The sequence below is a fragment of the Phoxinus phoxinus genome (genome assembly GCF_949152265.1).
Source record: "Phoxinus phoxinus genome assembly, chromosome: 5".
NCBI lineage: Eukaryota > Metazoa > Chordata > Actinopteri > Cypriniformes > Leuciscidae > Phoxinus > Phoxinus phoxinus.
Genome location: NC_136880.1, coordinates 21,652,263 through 21,669,059, shown reverse-complemented (window position 1 = coordinate 21,669,059; position 16,797 = coordinate 21,652,263). Strand labels below are relative to the sequence as shown.

Here is a 16,797-nt window from a genome sequence, read left to right as displayed (position 1 = left end):
GGGTCAACAGGGAAGGCACATCGACAGCTACTTTCTGAGAAGCAGGGCAGGCCGAGTCAGTCGACAAGTTCAGCAGTAGTACACACACCACAGAGGTACAACCATGAAAAGTTGGAAAGAATGGGTGATCTTATGTGGGGTGGAACGGTTCGGAGTGGTCAAAGGCAAATTAGCTACTCCGTTAATCACCACCAAATCCAGAAAGCAGATAGAAATAGACCGTCTAGTAAAGGGGAGGAGGCAGCTGAAGAAGCAATGGAGGAATGCCACAGAGGAGGAGAGGGAAGATATAAACCTGCTGCAGGAAGAGATTCAGAGCAGGCTTGCAACACTGAGGAGAGCTGAAAACCTTTTGAGGAAGCACAGAAGGAAGGTGCAAAAAAGATCACGCTTCTACAAAGATCCCTTCAAATGTATGAAGAGTCTCTTTACAAAGGAGAAGGCAGACCTGGAAGAACATCTGAAAAATTCCTTCACAGATGACCGACACCAGGAAGAAGTTACGCTCCCTCCTGACATGCCACCCGTCAATTCACCCGAACACGAACTGGATATCAGTCCACCCAGGTGGAGTGAGGTAGAACAAACCGTGCGTAGAGCAAGGGCCGCATCATCTCCAGGTCCCAACGGAGTTCCATACTACAAAAACGCACCAGATGTCATGCGATTCCTCTGGAAACTGATGAGAGTTCTGTGGCAAAAGAAGGAGATACCAACGTCGGTAGGAGAGCCGGAAGGATCCTAATCCCCAAGGAAGAGGACTCATCAGAGATCGGGCAGTTCCGCCTGATCAGCCTTCTAAACATCGAGGGAAAAATCTTCTTCAGCGTGGTCGCTCACAGGTTGGCAGGATACCTGCAAAGGAACAATCTGATTGACACGTCAATCCAGAAAGCAGGCTTCTCCGGTTGTGTAGTGTCATCTGGTATCAGATCCAGGTCGCAAAACAAGGAGGGAACAGATCTTCATGTCGTATTCCTGGATCTCGCGAACGCCTTTGGCTCAGTCCCTCACAACCTCTCGTGGACAGCCTTTGACTACTTCAGGGTCCCAGCAGCTCTCACAACCATTGTCAAGGCCTACTTCAAGGACGTCCAACTCTGGTAAACAACAGCAGAGTATACAACAGCATGGCAACACCTGGAAGTGGGCCATCTCACCGCTGGCCTTCACCCTGGCCATGGAGGTCATCATCCGTGCCTCTCGATGGACAGTTGGCGGACAGCGAATAAGACAAGGGCTGAGGCTGCCACCGCTTAAAGCCTACATGGATGACCTCACAACTCTCACCACGACTAAGGTTTGCACTGTGCGGCTACTGAGAAAGCTCCAGGAAAACATTTAGTGGGCTCGTATGAAGATCCGAGCAAGTCTAAAAGCATCTCCATTATCAAGGGGAAGCTGTCAGACAACCGCTTCCACATTGGTTCCAACGGTTTCTGAGAAGCCAGTGAAGAGCCTAGGTCGTTGCTATGATGCCTCCCTCAAAGACAAAGAGCAAGTAGAGCAGCTCAGGAAGGAGATAGCCAACGGCCTGGGGAACATCGACAGAACCATGCTTCCTGGCAAGCTGAAGCTCTGGTGCATGCAGTATGGACTACTTCCACGTCTCCTGTGGCCGCTAACCCACTATGAAGTCCCGCTCTCAAAGGTGGAGAAGCTGGAGAGACTGTTCAGCTCATATATAAGGAAGTGGCTTGGCCTTCCTAGGTGCCTCAGCAGAATTGGACTCTACGGCAAAGGGATGTTACACCTGTCCATTTCTAGTCTGACAGAGGAGTACAAGTGCACCAAAGTCAGACTGGAGATTACTGGATTCGAGTGATCCATTTGTAGCCCAAGCTTACCCCATCCAGGGCACTGGGAGGAAGTGGACCCCATTGTCTGCAACTGAGCAGGCAAAGGCAGCACTCAGACACAAGGACATCGTGGGCCGAGTGCAGGAGGGGAGGAGTGGTCTTGGCCTTGGGGCCAGTACACCAGCGTGGAGCAAGGCCTCTACATCTCAGAGACGCAAGCTGGTGGTCCAAGAGGTACGTCGAGGGGAGGAGGAAGCAGGAAGGTGCGCCCAAGCTGTGGCGCAGGCAAAGCAAGGGCAGTGGATGGCATGGAAAGGAGGAAGATCTCCTGGAATGAGTTGTGGGAAACCTCAGAAACCACTTATTGACAGCACCTCAGATTACAGCCCACATGCTTCTCAGAGTTCCAGTGGCAGATATATTTCAACATCCATTGTTCAGAGGATACTGCGTGAGTCAGGCCTTCATGGTCGAATTGCAGCAAAGAGACCATTATTACTTCGGAAGAACAATAAGCAGAAGAGACTTGCTTGGGCCAAGAAACACAAGGATTGGATATTAGATCAGTGGAAAACTGTCCTTTGGTCCAAATGTGAGATTTTTGGTTCTAACCGCTGTGTCTTTGTTAGACGTAGAGAGGGTGAACGGATGGTTCCTGAATGTGTGGTTCCCACTGTGAAGCATGGAGGAGGAGGTGTGATGGTGCTTTGCTGGTGACACTGTTGGTGACTTAGTCAAATTTGAGACCACACTTACAGTTTTTCTCGATTGCTTAAACACATTTCTTGAAACTATGCCTCGTATTCTCAAAACAGTAAACACAAATCCATAACGTCTCACCCAATTCCCTAAACATCCTATTTTCAGGTCAAAATGAAGCTCTACACTCAAAACCATTTACTCTTGCTGAAAAAACAAACTTTGTCCTCAGACTGGACACACAAGCCATCAAAATAACACACACTACAACATAGTCTTACACACTGGTGTAATAAATTCAAAACAACATTTTCAAAACCTTTTCACATGATGAACACAAAAGACACAGCCAATGGATACATATTTTTATTCATTCATGTACTCTTGTAAAAGTAAAAAAAAATTTTTTTTACTCTCTCCTCTATTTTATTTTACAGTTTTTACCAACTGCTTACACACAAAATCTTTTCATGTCACACGATTTTTGAAACCTCTCACTCAAAATGCAAAACTACACACCAAATCTCCAAAACCATAAGCTATTTCTCAGCCTTTGACTCAGTTTTCAATTGCATAAAACACTTTTTTCAAAACACTACACACAATTCTCGACCTTAAACACAAAAATCTAATGGGAAGTGACTTGCTTTCCTTTTCCAAACACAACCAATCAAAATGCTACACTTATTCACTAGGCCACACACACACTCCTCACATGTGCAAACACTACAGTAATTGCTGATCACACAATCACTGCTTTACTGTAGTATACAGTAGGCCTATGAATACAGTAGGTCACAGGTCAGATTACCTGTTTTGAACAATGGATTCCTGGGTGATGTGGTGAAAGAGTGTTGTACGTGACAGGAGGGCCTCCACTAAAGGATCAAATATGATGAACAAGTCTAAGAATGTTCCACGTATGGTTAAAAAACCATCATTGGCCTAGAAAGATAACATTTTGGGAGTCAAGACTATAAAGGAGGAAGAATGCTCTCCCTTCACTGTCACACTCTGCAGCCACTCTGTGTGACTGTACGACTGCTAACCTTTTCTTGGTAGAAAATAAACCTCATCAAAGACAATTGGAAATGTTTGTCTCTTATTCAATGATAGAATCTTGTTTGCCAGTGCCACCACACCTCCCTGAAGCTTCTGATGATGGAGGCGACGGTGAAGTGTCTCAAATTCGGCCTTACTCGTAGCCCAGCCTCCCCCATATTCATATCATGGACAAGGACATGGTCAACTAAAGTGGCTTGAATTTCATCTGAGACTGCTTGTCTTCTTGCCCTTCCCCTTACCGTTCCTCCTCCTCCTATCCCTCCTCGACTTCTTTCTTCATGTCTTTCTGGATCTATTGTTCCAAAACTCAATAAACTGATTCGGGCCCTTTTATCTATCTCTTGAAGGATCTGATTGATGTGTGTTAAAATTTTGACTCTTAGAGTTTTCACCTGGGCAATTGTGTGCTAACTGAGCTGAATCAGTGCTGACTTGAGTGAACAATACTGAATACTAGTGCTTTCTAAATGACCACATGGTGTATGTAGGCAATGAGAAATGAAGGGATTTGTGTTTATAGTTTAGTGAAATGCGTGTGCTTTTTGATAAATGGCATTATGGTTTTGAAATTTTAGTTCAAAAGCCTGGTTATAGTGTTTGAGCAATCGAGAAAAACTGTAACCAGCATGGCTACCACAGCATTTTGCAGCGACGTGCAATCCCATCTGGTTTGCACTTAGTGGGGCCATCAATGGTTTTCCAACAGGACAATGACCCCAAACGTACCTCTAGGTTATGTAAGAGCTATTTGTCCAAGAAGGAGAGTGGTTGAGGGCTGCATCAGATGACCTGGCCTCCACAATCACCTGATCTAAATCCAATTGAGATGGTTTGGGATGAGTTGGACCAGAAAGTGAAGGAAAAGCAGCCAATAAGTACTCAACACCTCTGGAACTCCTTCAAGATTGTTGGAAAACAAAGCTGTCATCAAAGCAAAAGGTGGCTACTTTGAAGAATCGAATTTATAAAACATATTCTGGGTGGTTTACAGTTTTTTCCAACTGCTTACACACATTTTCAAAACTATGTCACTTTTTTTTCAAAACTCTACACACAATTCCCAAAACTGCACACACAAAATGCAAAATGCCTCATATCTCGTTCAAAATGTAACACTGCATTCAAAACGCCATAAACACACGTCAGAATTAAGCATTTGCATCAAATCTAAAGCTCTTTGGTCTTTCATAGGCTTCAATACAATGTTATACAGTGAAAGTAATCCGCTGAGAGGGGAAACAAGTACATTGTAAACACCAATGCAATGTAGAAACAAAAAATATTTATTAGGCCAAACATTACTGTTGTATACAGTAGCATACAACAAAACCATAAACATAAACCAAAAGTATATTCTTTAGAATACAGTAAAGATCACAATTGTGTGTGTGGGGTCTCTGTCCATTGTTGGCATCCATTGTTCAAAACAGGTAATCTGACTTTTGACTTATAGGCCTATACTACAGTAAAGCAGTGATTGGTTAGTGATCAGTTACAGTAACACTTTTTTTGTTTACTACATAATTCCATACGTGTTCTATAGGTGTTTGGATGTCTTCAGAATTAGTTTTTTTTTTTTTTTTTTTACAATTGCTAACATCCTTTTGTCCAATCTGTATTCCAAAAAAAATAAAATTTCAAAACTCTAAACACAATTAGCACAACATCTGTGACCATACCATTAACACAATTCATGTTGTGTTCACACAATACAGTCAGTTAACATATTTCTAAAATGCTTACATTTTCATACAAGCTTACCCACTACCAAAAGCATGGATCTTTCTAGTTCTGTCAGGACCACTATCGTAAAATAGGATTGACAATTAGCATACAGTTTGGATTGTCGGTATGGTTCTGTTCTGGGCAGCCAAGCATGGATAAGAGCAGGGATAATAAACCCCCCTTAGGGTAAACAGAACAGAACCAACATATATGTATCGCAGATATAATTAATTCCATATTTTAATGTACATACAGTACAATATTTTAATGTACAACATATTTCGAGAATTTAGTCTGATTCAAAGGGGAATCAGAATGCCAAATCCTGACTGACGAGAGGAGGAGCTGGGGATGGAGGAGGGTAATTAGCTCCTGAGAAACGCGATAGCTGCTGATATTACTGAAGGAGCTTACTGTATATGTGGATGCTGTGATAGGCGTCATATTCCTATAGGTAGACGTGTATCAGCTGACCTGCCAGATCTGACGCTACGCTTGACTAACGTGACCTGCCAGAACTGACGCTACTTTTGATTTTTATCTACAGTACAAATGCTTACTGTAAACACAGCATGCCAGAAATGAATTTTACGAACCTTAATTATAAAGCCTCTACTTATGCAACAACAGAAGCTCAAACGGTGAAAATATAAAAAATATTAAACCAACTGATCAGCATTTTTAGGGAACAAATCACTGAAATATTGAGAAATAGCTGATTCCAAACTCAGTTGGAGGCATAGTCAGGTGTGGAGGTTCTTCTATTACATGGACATACAGTAAAAAAGGTCTCTTTGAATTGGTTTTGTTCAATGCGGATGCCTCATGTCATGTCTGGGTGAGGGAGAGGAATAGTTGTCGGAGGGAGAGCAGTTGGGAGAAGAAGTGGTAGGGTACAGGATGAAGAATGAGTGCTGGATTGTGCATTTCTATTTTTTTCCTTTACTCATGTGGAACCTATGAAAGCTAGTTTCCGCCATGTAACAGAAAAAAGGTTATTGTGACTTTTTTTCTTGCAATTGTGAGTTTATGTCTCACAGTTCTGAGAAAAAGGTCACAATTGTGAGATAAATAGTCACAATTACCTTTTTTACCTTTTTATTCCATGGCAGAACAAGCTTCCACAAACAAACAAAAGGCCATGTTTATTGGATTTTTTTGTTGATCACTGGCATCTATTTCATGTTGCTAATATAAAGAGTATATGTAGAATAAACCATCTGCGTATGGCACCAACTACCAAGGGTGCACCATCTCATCCTTCATGAGGGCACCATCGTCACCGCACAACCACCCTTGGAAAGCAATTTCAACCAAGGAGGCAATTCAAGTTTTGGGTAGGGGACCCATTTGATCAGTGGCTGTATGTCAATCATTTTTAGATAGCATGTTTCCAAGAATACACACATTCAACACAAAACCAAAAATTTAGAATGGCTTACAGTAAAAGAAAACTGAATTATAATTTCATGTATTGCATATTGTCTGCAGGTGGAACTGAAACAAAAGTAATGCAGTTTTCATAATGCCATGAACTGTCAGTATTTTGAAAGTCATTGCACAATGATTGACTATATTCATTTGAGATAACAGTTTTTTTTTATTGCTAAGACACATTTCTCAAAACCATCACCCACTTTCTCAAAACCTTAAACACAAAACCAACTTTTTTTTATTACATTCAGAGAACATCTGACTCTTCTGGCAAAATCAAACAATTGCCCCAAAACTATTTGATCTGTGCTCAAAATCAAACAGTGCGCTCAGATCATACACACAGCGAGTCAATATTATAAACACTACAGCTCATTCATTAGACAGACGCTAAAAAATGGAGAACACAGAATCCAAAGCATGCAGTTACAGAAAAAATTATATTGTTACTAAGTAAACAAATTTTGCAATTACGTAAAAAAGTATAGTAATGACAACTTACAATAGTAAGGTGATTAAATTGTATACTGTATGCACTGCAAATGTATTGTACTGAATATTGTATAATATTGAATGTTTGTGTATTCAGCACATGCATACTGTGAAAATACAGTAACCCAACTGCAAAAGCCAAAAAGGTTACAGTAAAAAACTCTAAATGAAAAGCATGTTACAGTAGGTCAGTGAGATAGCTTGATTCTGCTTCAGCATGTCTTCATGTTGGGTCTGGCCAGAGGACTTACATCACTGACAATGTCATCTCTGCAGGCAAAGGGAAAAACCTTGACAACACTGTCCACACCTTACTCTTACTCCTGGTTCAGCACCTCTTATACACATACTCTTCCTCCTCTCCCTCTTATATTGTTTCCATCCATTGTTGGTATCAACATTGGTTGCGGTTGCAACCTTTATTGCAACATTTTGAGTCAATTTTGGCACTCTGAACTGACTTGTATTACCGTATACAGTTGGTTTGGTCACATCATTAGAAACAAGTGTAAACAATTTTGAGTTGTTGTGTGTAAACGATGACAACTGGGTTGCAGTTGTGTTTTACTTTTGCCTGTTGGTTGCAATTCACTGCCATATCAAGCTTGAAAGATATATTTTTTAATATGACTCTGATTGTATTCGCCTGAAAGAAGAAAATCATATAGGATGGCTCTGAGTAAATCGTGGGGTAATTTTCATTTTAAAGTGAACTACTCCTCTTAAGAAAAATGTGCCAAAGTAATTTAGAAAACTTTGTGGTTCCATATGTTCACACCTTCTATTTTGCAAAGGCTAAGGATCCAAAAGCAGTATTTATTAAAGGGGGAATCCAAAACAGGCAATAGGTCAAAACCATAGAGCAAACCATGAGGATAACAAAAGTCTAATGCACAGGCAAATCCCATAGACATATAAACTGGACACAGCGACCCCATAGGTTTCAACGGAGAAAAGTCGAGTCAATTAGAAGCACTCACTTCCTGATGGCCAGGCGTACTGTGCAGGCTCAAACTGAGCTTGACGACCTAGATGTGACGTTAGCAACCTGTCTGACAGCTGTCAGTCTTCTAGTAGCTGTGCCGAGAGAAATTTGAATAATTCCCTTCTGAATCTCGTAGAGACGGAGAGCGTGAGTATTTGCTGTCCATAGCAGCAGGATGAACTTTATGACACTCTATGGGCTTCTCCCTTGACTTTATGCCTCCACGTCCCCCCGATTGCTTGCGAGCTTTACCATTACCTATACGATAATTTCTCATCTGTGCGACAGAGAGTCGAGTGGTTATGACACAATCGTTAGCCTATTTTTACAAAAACTGCTTCTACGGGCCCGTAAGATACAGCTAATGGAGCCTTTTATTGTCGTGTTTCTTTAGAAATAAATAATGGACAAATGGAGTCTTTAGAAGCCTCAGATGTAAAGTTATTCGCTGTCAAAGTGACGCCAAAATGAATGGGAGTCAATGGAATGCTAACAGCAGGTGATGGCTTGATAGCCAATGGTGGCCCCCGGGGAAGCTTCGGTTTTCAGCGGATGGATTACCCCCTTGGCAAATCCAGAGAGACAGGCAGAAGATCAAGAAAATAAAACTTCTTCTTCTTTCTTGTTTTACGCCGGTTGGCATCCAGCTTATTGGTGCATTACCGCCACCTTCTGCTCCGGAGTGTGGATCAGATAATAGGTTTACAATCTTCTTTCCTTATACCCTCAAGAAAATAAAACAGAAAACAGGCAAACATAAATAGTCAAACATAAAGGAGATAATGATAAACAGATTGTAGTTATCAGAACATGAGTCCAGGCAATGGGTTGTGGGAAATGTAGTTCATGAAGTGGAGCCAATGACTAGGAGGAGATCAAGGGCACTCCAGCTGGTGATGTGATGTAGTTTATTTAAGTTGTTATAATATTTTCTTCTATTATTTTAATGTTTATTCTTTATTAATCAAATACATTTAGGAAATACCCTTTACATTTCAGATAAACAATTACTGTTCAGTCATTATCTGAGTTACATGTTTATGCTTGCTCTGATTACCAGCTGTTTTGCAGAATGAAGATAAATATTATTGAATTCTTAATCTTCACACTTAGAGATAATAATTTGATGTATAAGTATATAAGTTATAGCCTAATGGCAAAACGATTTATCCACCACAAGGTATAGCAACACAACACTCATTTCTGATGAATATTCGGCAAGACATTTATCCCTCACACCTTTAATAGGTGAAAGTAACCATTTACATGTGGCAGGTATTTCATGACGCTTTTAAATTGACAAAAATAAATACATTTTGTGCTTTATTTATGCTCAATTCATTGTATTTAATTTTATTGATGGCAACATGTTATTTTAATATTTTACATAAATTAATTTCACACATTTAAGAGCACACTGAATGTCGTATTTCGTGTTTTGTTTCCATTTCGTGTTATAAGTAAATACACACAGTCCTTGCCTTACTGATTTATACTCACGGTTCGTTTAATAGCTATTTCAATACGTGAGTGTTTAATTAGTTTTCTATATAAATAAACGAACACAATCGTAAGCCTTTATGTGTGCCGGAGACTTTTATTATAGCGACTTATTTGTACCCTTGGCGAATGACCCCGCAGCGCTCGTGTTGATTAACCCGGAAGTACCCACGCGGCTCACTGAGCACTCCGTCCGGTTCTGCGGGCTCAAGGGGAGAAGCGCCGAAGCACCATGGCTCCGTTCTAATCGCGTTTATTAAGAGAAGTGTGATCAACTTACCGGCAATCCGTCACCATCCGCGCCTTAAACATGGACCTCCAGTCAAGAGGCTTGTCCTGGGGGCATCAACTTTGTCAGTAGTAACATCTGAAAACTGTATTTATTTATCTTTTCCCCCATACTGTCACTTTTTCTTGCTTTGCACGCTACATGGGATTTAAACCTAAAGTGTCAGCCGCTAGCCAACACTTGTCACTTGATTAACCTAAATATCCCCGTGGAAACCAAGACGCCCTGTGCTAGTAACGAAAAATAAAAAAACAAACTTTCAAGAAACACGTTGACGAAGTCTTGCCCTCAAGTTTTCCCATTTGTCTGCGGTGCCGGGTGAGTAAATCCTATTGCCTATGCTAACTCTGATAGCCGCGTCTAAACCGATAATCGTAGGGGCCAAGCGGGCCTAGATTGATTCTCACGACGGGTTTAATATTGATGTGTGCTCACGTATCAAACATTTTCCTCGTTAAGCGCGTTTCCTTTTACTTATCACTAGTTATTGTCCCAATTTCCCTCCCTGATAAGCCAGTTATGTATTCCCTGTGCTTTATTTCCTAGGATTTCGCTTTTTTCGAGTTCACATTAATATTGCTCACATTTCTGGGATTCGGTCCACTTTATTTAGGGAACATATCAACTCGGGACAGTTTTGTACCGTCCCGTTTGTGTTTACATGGCCTATCTGCGGTGGATGGCTTGCTCTCTGGTATTTTAAGAGCATTTGTGACCGTTAAATGTCTCGTGTGACGTATAGAAGGAATGTCGGCACGCGGGCGTTAGAATAAGTTTGTGCGGCACGTACCGCTTTTTCCTCAACGACCGCAACTTTACCGAAGTCTTAAATACGATACAGTTAAACGAACCGGAGAGACGATCTCACCGACCGAACGACCGTCGGCTTCACCATGTCATTGATTTAGAGGGGGAGAGGGGTGTAGCTAATAAGCTAATGCCGTGGAATGGACACTTCCCCTCACATTTACTGTAGGCCCTGGTTGATTTGATAATTTTCTCAGATGGTTATCGAGGTGTTTTTTTCCTCGATGGTGTGTTGAGGTGGTTAAATCTCGGCTTGGTTTATGAAACTATGTTGTTGCGGTGTATATTTAGTAGTGGATGTGAACGTGTCAGTGCCATATGGAGGCTAGCAGTGTTAGCGCACCGGCAGCGCATCATGGCTGCGGTGTGACACGTCTCTGTAGGAGCAGCTCGATGCTGGCCTCACTCTTCAGGGAGCGCAGCGTGCAGAAAACTTGGGAATATGGGACATTGAAAATTGTTACCCTAGCGATTTTTCGAGCTTAATGAGTACGCGAACCTCTTGTTTTAAAACGGTTTAAATTGTTTTTGGATGTTTAAGATTTACTTAGTGTTTTAGCATCTTTAGGATTTCATAATTGAATCGGCCTGTTTGGTTAATTTATTTCCTCGTGGCTATGTCATATGAATCACCATAGTGGGTTTAGTTCATTAAAGGGCTGGTTAACCCTAAAATTATGATAAAAAAAAAAAAAATCCGCATACACCCTCTTTTTTTCCCTGTGGAAAACAATGTTATGCAGAAAGACAGCCTCAGTTACCATTCATTGTGTGGTAAAATATGTAATTAAAGCGAATGTGTAATATATCTACTGTTATGCACGAAGAAAGTTATCTATGCTTGGAACAACGTGTAAATGATGACAACTTAAATGTTTTAATGAAATATCTGCACAATATGGTTCTCTGCGACAAGTCAGAGAGCCTTTGAGTCAGTGTTTCTCTGGTTTTATGTTTCTGGAGGTTTTTGTTTTTTGGTCAGTTGCATAAAGTTCTTAGACTAGGCTAGTCTTTCAAACTAGTCATCTAATTTTTATTTGGACTGGTCATAAGTTCATTTACATGAAAAAGTAGATTGGTACCGTATAATTTGATTCCAAAAACTAAGACTTTTTACTCGGACTAACTACTAGTTAGTAGTAGCTATGTTTATGCAATAGATTAAAAAAGGTCTAAAGTCAGTCGAGGTTTATTACGTTTTATTCTAGAGAGCAGGGTGGCTGATGGCTGATTTAAAGCATATATATTTAACTTAATATTTAATAAATTATTTAAATAAATTTGTAAAATAAACACTTAGCCTATATTCAGACGGCAACTTCTTAAATATGCAATCCTATTACAGTATTTTCACAAAGAAATTGTAAAAAAAATAAAGTAAACACAGTAACCAACAGGACACTTAGTAAGTAGTTAAGTTTGTGCACATTGATAATCTTTATATAGGCTATATATATATATATATATATATATATATATATATATATATATTTATGACAAAGAAAAACTAATTTTACATACAGCACACAGTGAAAATGACATGAATATGACCTAGACAACTGGATATAGCTCATCATAGTAGGGCTGCAACTAACGATTATTTTAATAATCGATTAATCTGTCGATTATTTTTTTCGATTCATCGGATAAAATAATCATAAAAAAAAGCATTCATTCCCAACCCTTTATTCAAAAACAGAACTGACAGTGCAAATTCACAGTGCAAAAAAATCTTCAGAAAGTGCACAAACAGGTCGCTCCTTGATAGGGATGCACCGATACCATTTTTTCAGAACCGATCCAATCCGATACCAGGGCAGTTTTTATTTAAATCAAGTAGAATTTCTATAACTATGTGTGTTGAACTGATAATCACTATTTTGTGTGTTAAACACAATCTACTTAATACAGACAACTTCATTAAAAAAAAAAAAAAAAAAGACCATAAATGCTATTATAAACTAGAATAGTGGATAATTAAGCATACAATTTAGTCTAGAAAAATCACAAGTGCACAATAATTGTATTAAATCTGAACATGAAAAAACATTTAGTGAGGAACAAATATTAGAATAAGTGTAACACTAAATTTGGTAAAACGTTACACATTGCTCTTTGTATTGTTGTAAAATACATTCAAAAAACAAGATAACAAAAATCAAAAAAATTATTTTATAGCCTACTATACAATTGAGACATGTTTTAAATGTATAGCACATCGGTTTAATGAGGCAGCAACATGATGGATAGTACAGAACTAGAAAGGCTATTAATATTCGTTCATTGCGTCGCTGTATTATGAAAGGCCCCAATACAGTGCGGCACACAGCGCTTATGCGCATCGCGAGCGCAGAATGATGCGCTTGAAGCAACACGAGTCACAGCGAGCAGCGCTTCGAGTCCGGATTGAAAAGTTCAAATCACAAAGGAAAGACATATTGATGCGTAGTGTATTATACAGTATCTATCTATCTATGCAATAGTTTATTGAGCATTTTCTTTTAACAGTTTTAAATGTCAGTTACTGTGCGCGTGAAGAACAATTAGCCTATAGTGCTCTCTCCAGTGTTGAGAGAAGCCCGGTAGAAAGTAACATGATGCAGCAATAAAGTCCAGCAAGATAAAGTTGTTTAATGCAAAACCATAGACCTTTATCTACTATAAAGTATACTTATAGTAACATTGAATCATCTTGGAGAGAGTTTTTCATCGTGTTGACTGTCGTACCGAACGCGACGCACTGTTTGATGCTGAATGGAGAATGACTGACAGCCGCAGCGGAGGGAAAAGTGTACGTGATCTTGAATTTAATGACTTAAATATTAATTTCTATCTCACATTATACTATATAATGGCTTCAGAGCACTTATAATATAGTGCACGACAACTTTATGATGCTTTATAATGTTTTTATCCCTTTTGTGGGGCTTAACAATAGCACAGAATATACGCACAATTTTTTTTTACATCTCCGTGTCGCGCGACACAACGAATCGATAATGAAATTCGTTGCCAACTATTTTAATAATCGATTTTTATCGATTTTACCGATTCGTTGTTGCAGCCCTACATCATAGTTTGAAATCAAGGGTTTAAGGTTTGCCGACCGTGCGTCTCCAGTGAAGCTGAACTCTCCTCCTGTCCACATTCAATTTTCACGGACCGACCGCCGTGCACAAAATACACACGTTTATTCAGGCTGCAAATGCACTCTTCAGAAGATCTCACAGCTGGATTTGACAAAGTCTGCAAAGTTTGAGAAATGAAATGTATATTAGATATTTAAATTTATGTGAATGATAGATGTTGGCTCTATTGCTGAATGCTGACGATAAATGAGAATTAGAGTGTTTGCCTTTTTTATCGCCGCTAATATAAACGCAAATGCTATAATACGGTCTTCATTGTTTAACAATTCTATCTAATAAATTTGATAGGACTGATAATAAACCAAGACTGTAAATGAATGAATACGGAGAATGGGAGCGCTGTGTTCTCACTCAGACACTGGCCGCCTTAGCACCGTCAAAATAAAAGTCCTGCTTCTGACATGTCGGCCAATCGGACAAACATATCGGCTGATGCGATATTTTAAAATGCTAAATATCGGCAGATATATATAACAGGCATGGCAATATGTTGGTCGACCACTAATAATTTATGCACATATCCCAATTTTGGTTACCGTGCGTTACAATCTGTGCAGCTCAAGCAAAATCAATAAAATCACAATGTGTGCATGCATGATTTCTAAACCGCAGAAAGCATGATTTAACTTAAAGTGTGCAGCGCGCCTAAATCTAGCGTGAGAACAGAACAGAGTGGGTTTATCGTTACGACATGGAAGGCACAGAAACGGGGAATGTGAATTCAAAGCAGGATAGGGACTTGGTCAAAAAAATCTATACTGTGGTTTGGGAATATTTTGGATACAGGAGAGCCAGGTAATTTGCAAGAACTCTCAAACAATAGTTGTGGCAAAACATTTACACAGAGTTCTTGCGTGTCAAGCAAGAACAGTAAATTCAATAGAATTTTTTTGGGTGAACTAGGCTAACCCTTTAAATATGTCTAGCGCTTTTACATTGAAGAACAATGTCACGTTCCGAACCAGGTGAATACATTTATAATACAGGCATTTGCGAACTGCACAACATATAAAAAGGTATAAAGAAATTGCCAGTGCTGTCATGTTATTCATGTAAAGATATGGTGCCAGCAAATGTCATTAAGACGATGTGTAAGAAAATATTGTTTCCCAAATTAATCGAAATTGCAATAATCAAAATCGTGATGGCTTTTTTTGTCCATATTGCACAGCCCTATTTGAAAGCATATGTAAATTTAGGGATGCACCATTCAATTTTATGCCATACAAGCCAATGGCTTTTGTGAAAGTTCGTGATTGGTATCTTGTCTATTCCCCCAAATGCATTGATCATAACTCTGAGCCTGGCATTCCCTCCCCCCACCACCCCACAAACACTTCATCTGGATGTCATGGATGGCTGGGCATCGGGCTATATTGAACACGCGTGTGGCCTGCCCTTCCCCCCGCGTGCCATAAACATCCCATGTTTAGCGTGTTTATTTCGATGTTCTCTGTCACTTTTTGGCTTGCCCTGTGACCAGTGCCTCTGATCTGTTCTCCTGCTCGTTTTCCTTTATTTCCTTTTGAGAGTAAGAAATTCATAAATGGAGTTGGGCCTTGGTGATCTGTCAGAGGCTCTCGTGTTTCCTCTGAAGGAAGCACATTCCCCACGTGCTTCAGGTCCTTAGCATCGCGCGTCCTCCCCCGTCTGCCGTCTCCCAGAAAGTCAGGTCTTTTTGAGAATGGTCTGAGGGTGTTTATTGGTTACCATCTGTCGGGATCAAAAACCGAGTCGGATGGTAAGTCCCGCTCTATTGTTTGCAGGTCTGTCTGCCCCCTGTGACACTCCCAGAATGAGTGCCTGCATCTCTATAACCCCTGGCCTGAGCTCTCCAGCTGCTCTCCTCTGCGTTCCCCTTCTTTTCTCAGCTGAGCTGGGAGATTGTGTTAAATGCGCATTCTGTCTCTGTGTGTTTGAGATCTTAGGGGTGCGGTGTGGTCTTATCTCAATTGACACTAGTTCACCCCCACCCATTCTTTACTTGCTCGCAGAGATCATTCATTCGGGCTTTCTTGGAGTCTAATCAGGTACACAGTGTACATCATTACAGCAGTAGCCTATAACTGCTGTGTCCTGTAGTTCCCATCTTTGCAGTCATGTTTGACATTCAAATGCTTTAGTCATGTCTGTCATTGATGGAGCTTGGTACCTTGTTATTGATGCAGCTGAAGCTTTATTAAACTCTTGTTCTTTAAATTGTTTTAAGGTGAAAAATAATGCTTGGGGAAAGTTTCCAACCCATGTGCTTTTAAAATCAGCAGTTTGTCCTGTCGTCAAGCTACTTTTCCAAGTATAGCTATTCTACCGTTCAAAAGTTTGGGGTCAGTACGATTATTTTTTTCAAAGAGATCAGTACTTTTATTCAGCAAGGAGGTATTCTACTGTGACAGTAAATGCATTTATATATATAGATTTTTAAATGCTGTTCTTTAGAACTTTCAAACAGATTTTCTACAAAAATCTTCAGCACAACGGTTTAAACATTGATAATAAGAAATCTTTCTTGAGCAGCAAATCAGCATTTTAAACGCTTTTTGAAGGATCATGTGACACTGAAGACTGGCGTGATGTTGAAAATTCAGCTTTGCTGAATTCTAATATTTCACTTTTTTTCTTTTTTTTCTTCAAATAATGCAGCCTTAGTGAGCACAAGGGACTTTCAAATACATAAAATATTTTTAGCGATCGTATACATGACAAAATAGAATATTTGAAAGATAACACATTGAATCATCTCTGGCTTTTGGAGCCAGAACATAACGCTGAGGCAAATTATAGCTTTATTTTCGCTTTGGTGTTAAATTAAACCGAGCGCATTGTCTAGGTCTTTTAGTCCCACTTTGTGAAAAC

General features: G+C 39.9%; 1 protein-coding gene across 4 annotated transcripts in view; it reads left to right on the top strand.

The window, feature by feature from the left end:
• Positions 1–9,838: 9,838 nt before the first annotated feature.
• Positions 9,839–16,797, top strand: part of eif4g1a (eukaryotic translation initiation factor 4 gamma, 1a) — a 36,304-nt gene continuing 29,345 nt past the window's right edge. Inside the window, exon 1 of one of the 4 annotated variants that reach the window (XM_079613950.1) lies at positions 9,839–10,306. The gene's annotated coding sequence lies outside the window, so the exon portion shown is untranslated. The remainder of the gene's footprint in view (positions 10,307–16,797) is intronic. The other 3 variants (XM_079613952.1, XM_079613949.1, XM_079613951.1) reach the window with 3 other exon arrangements.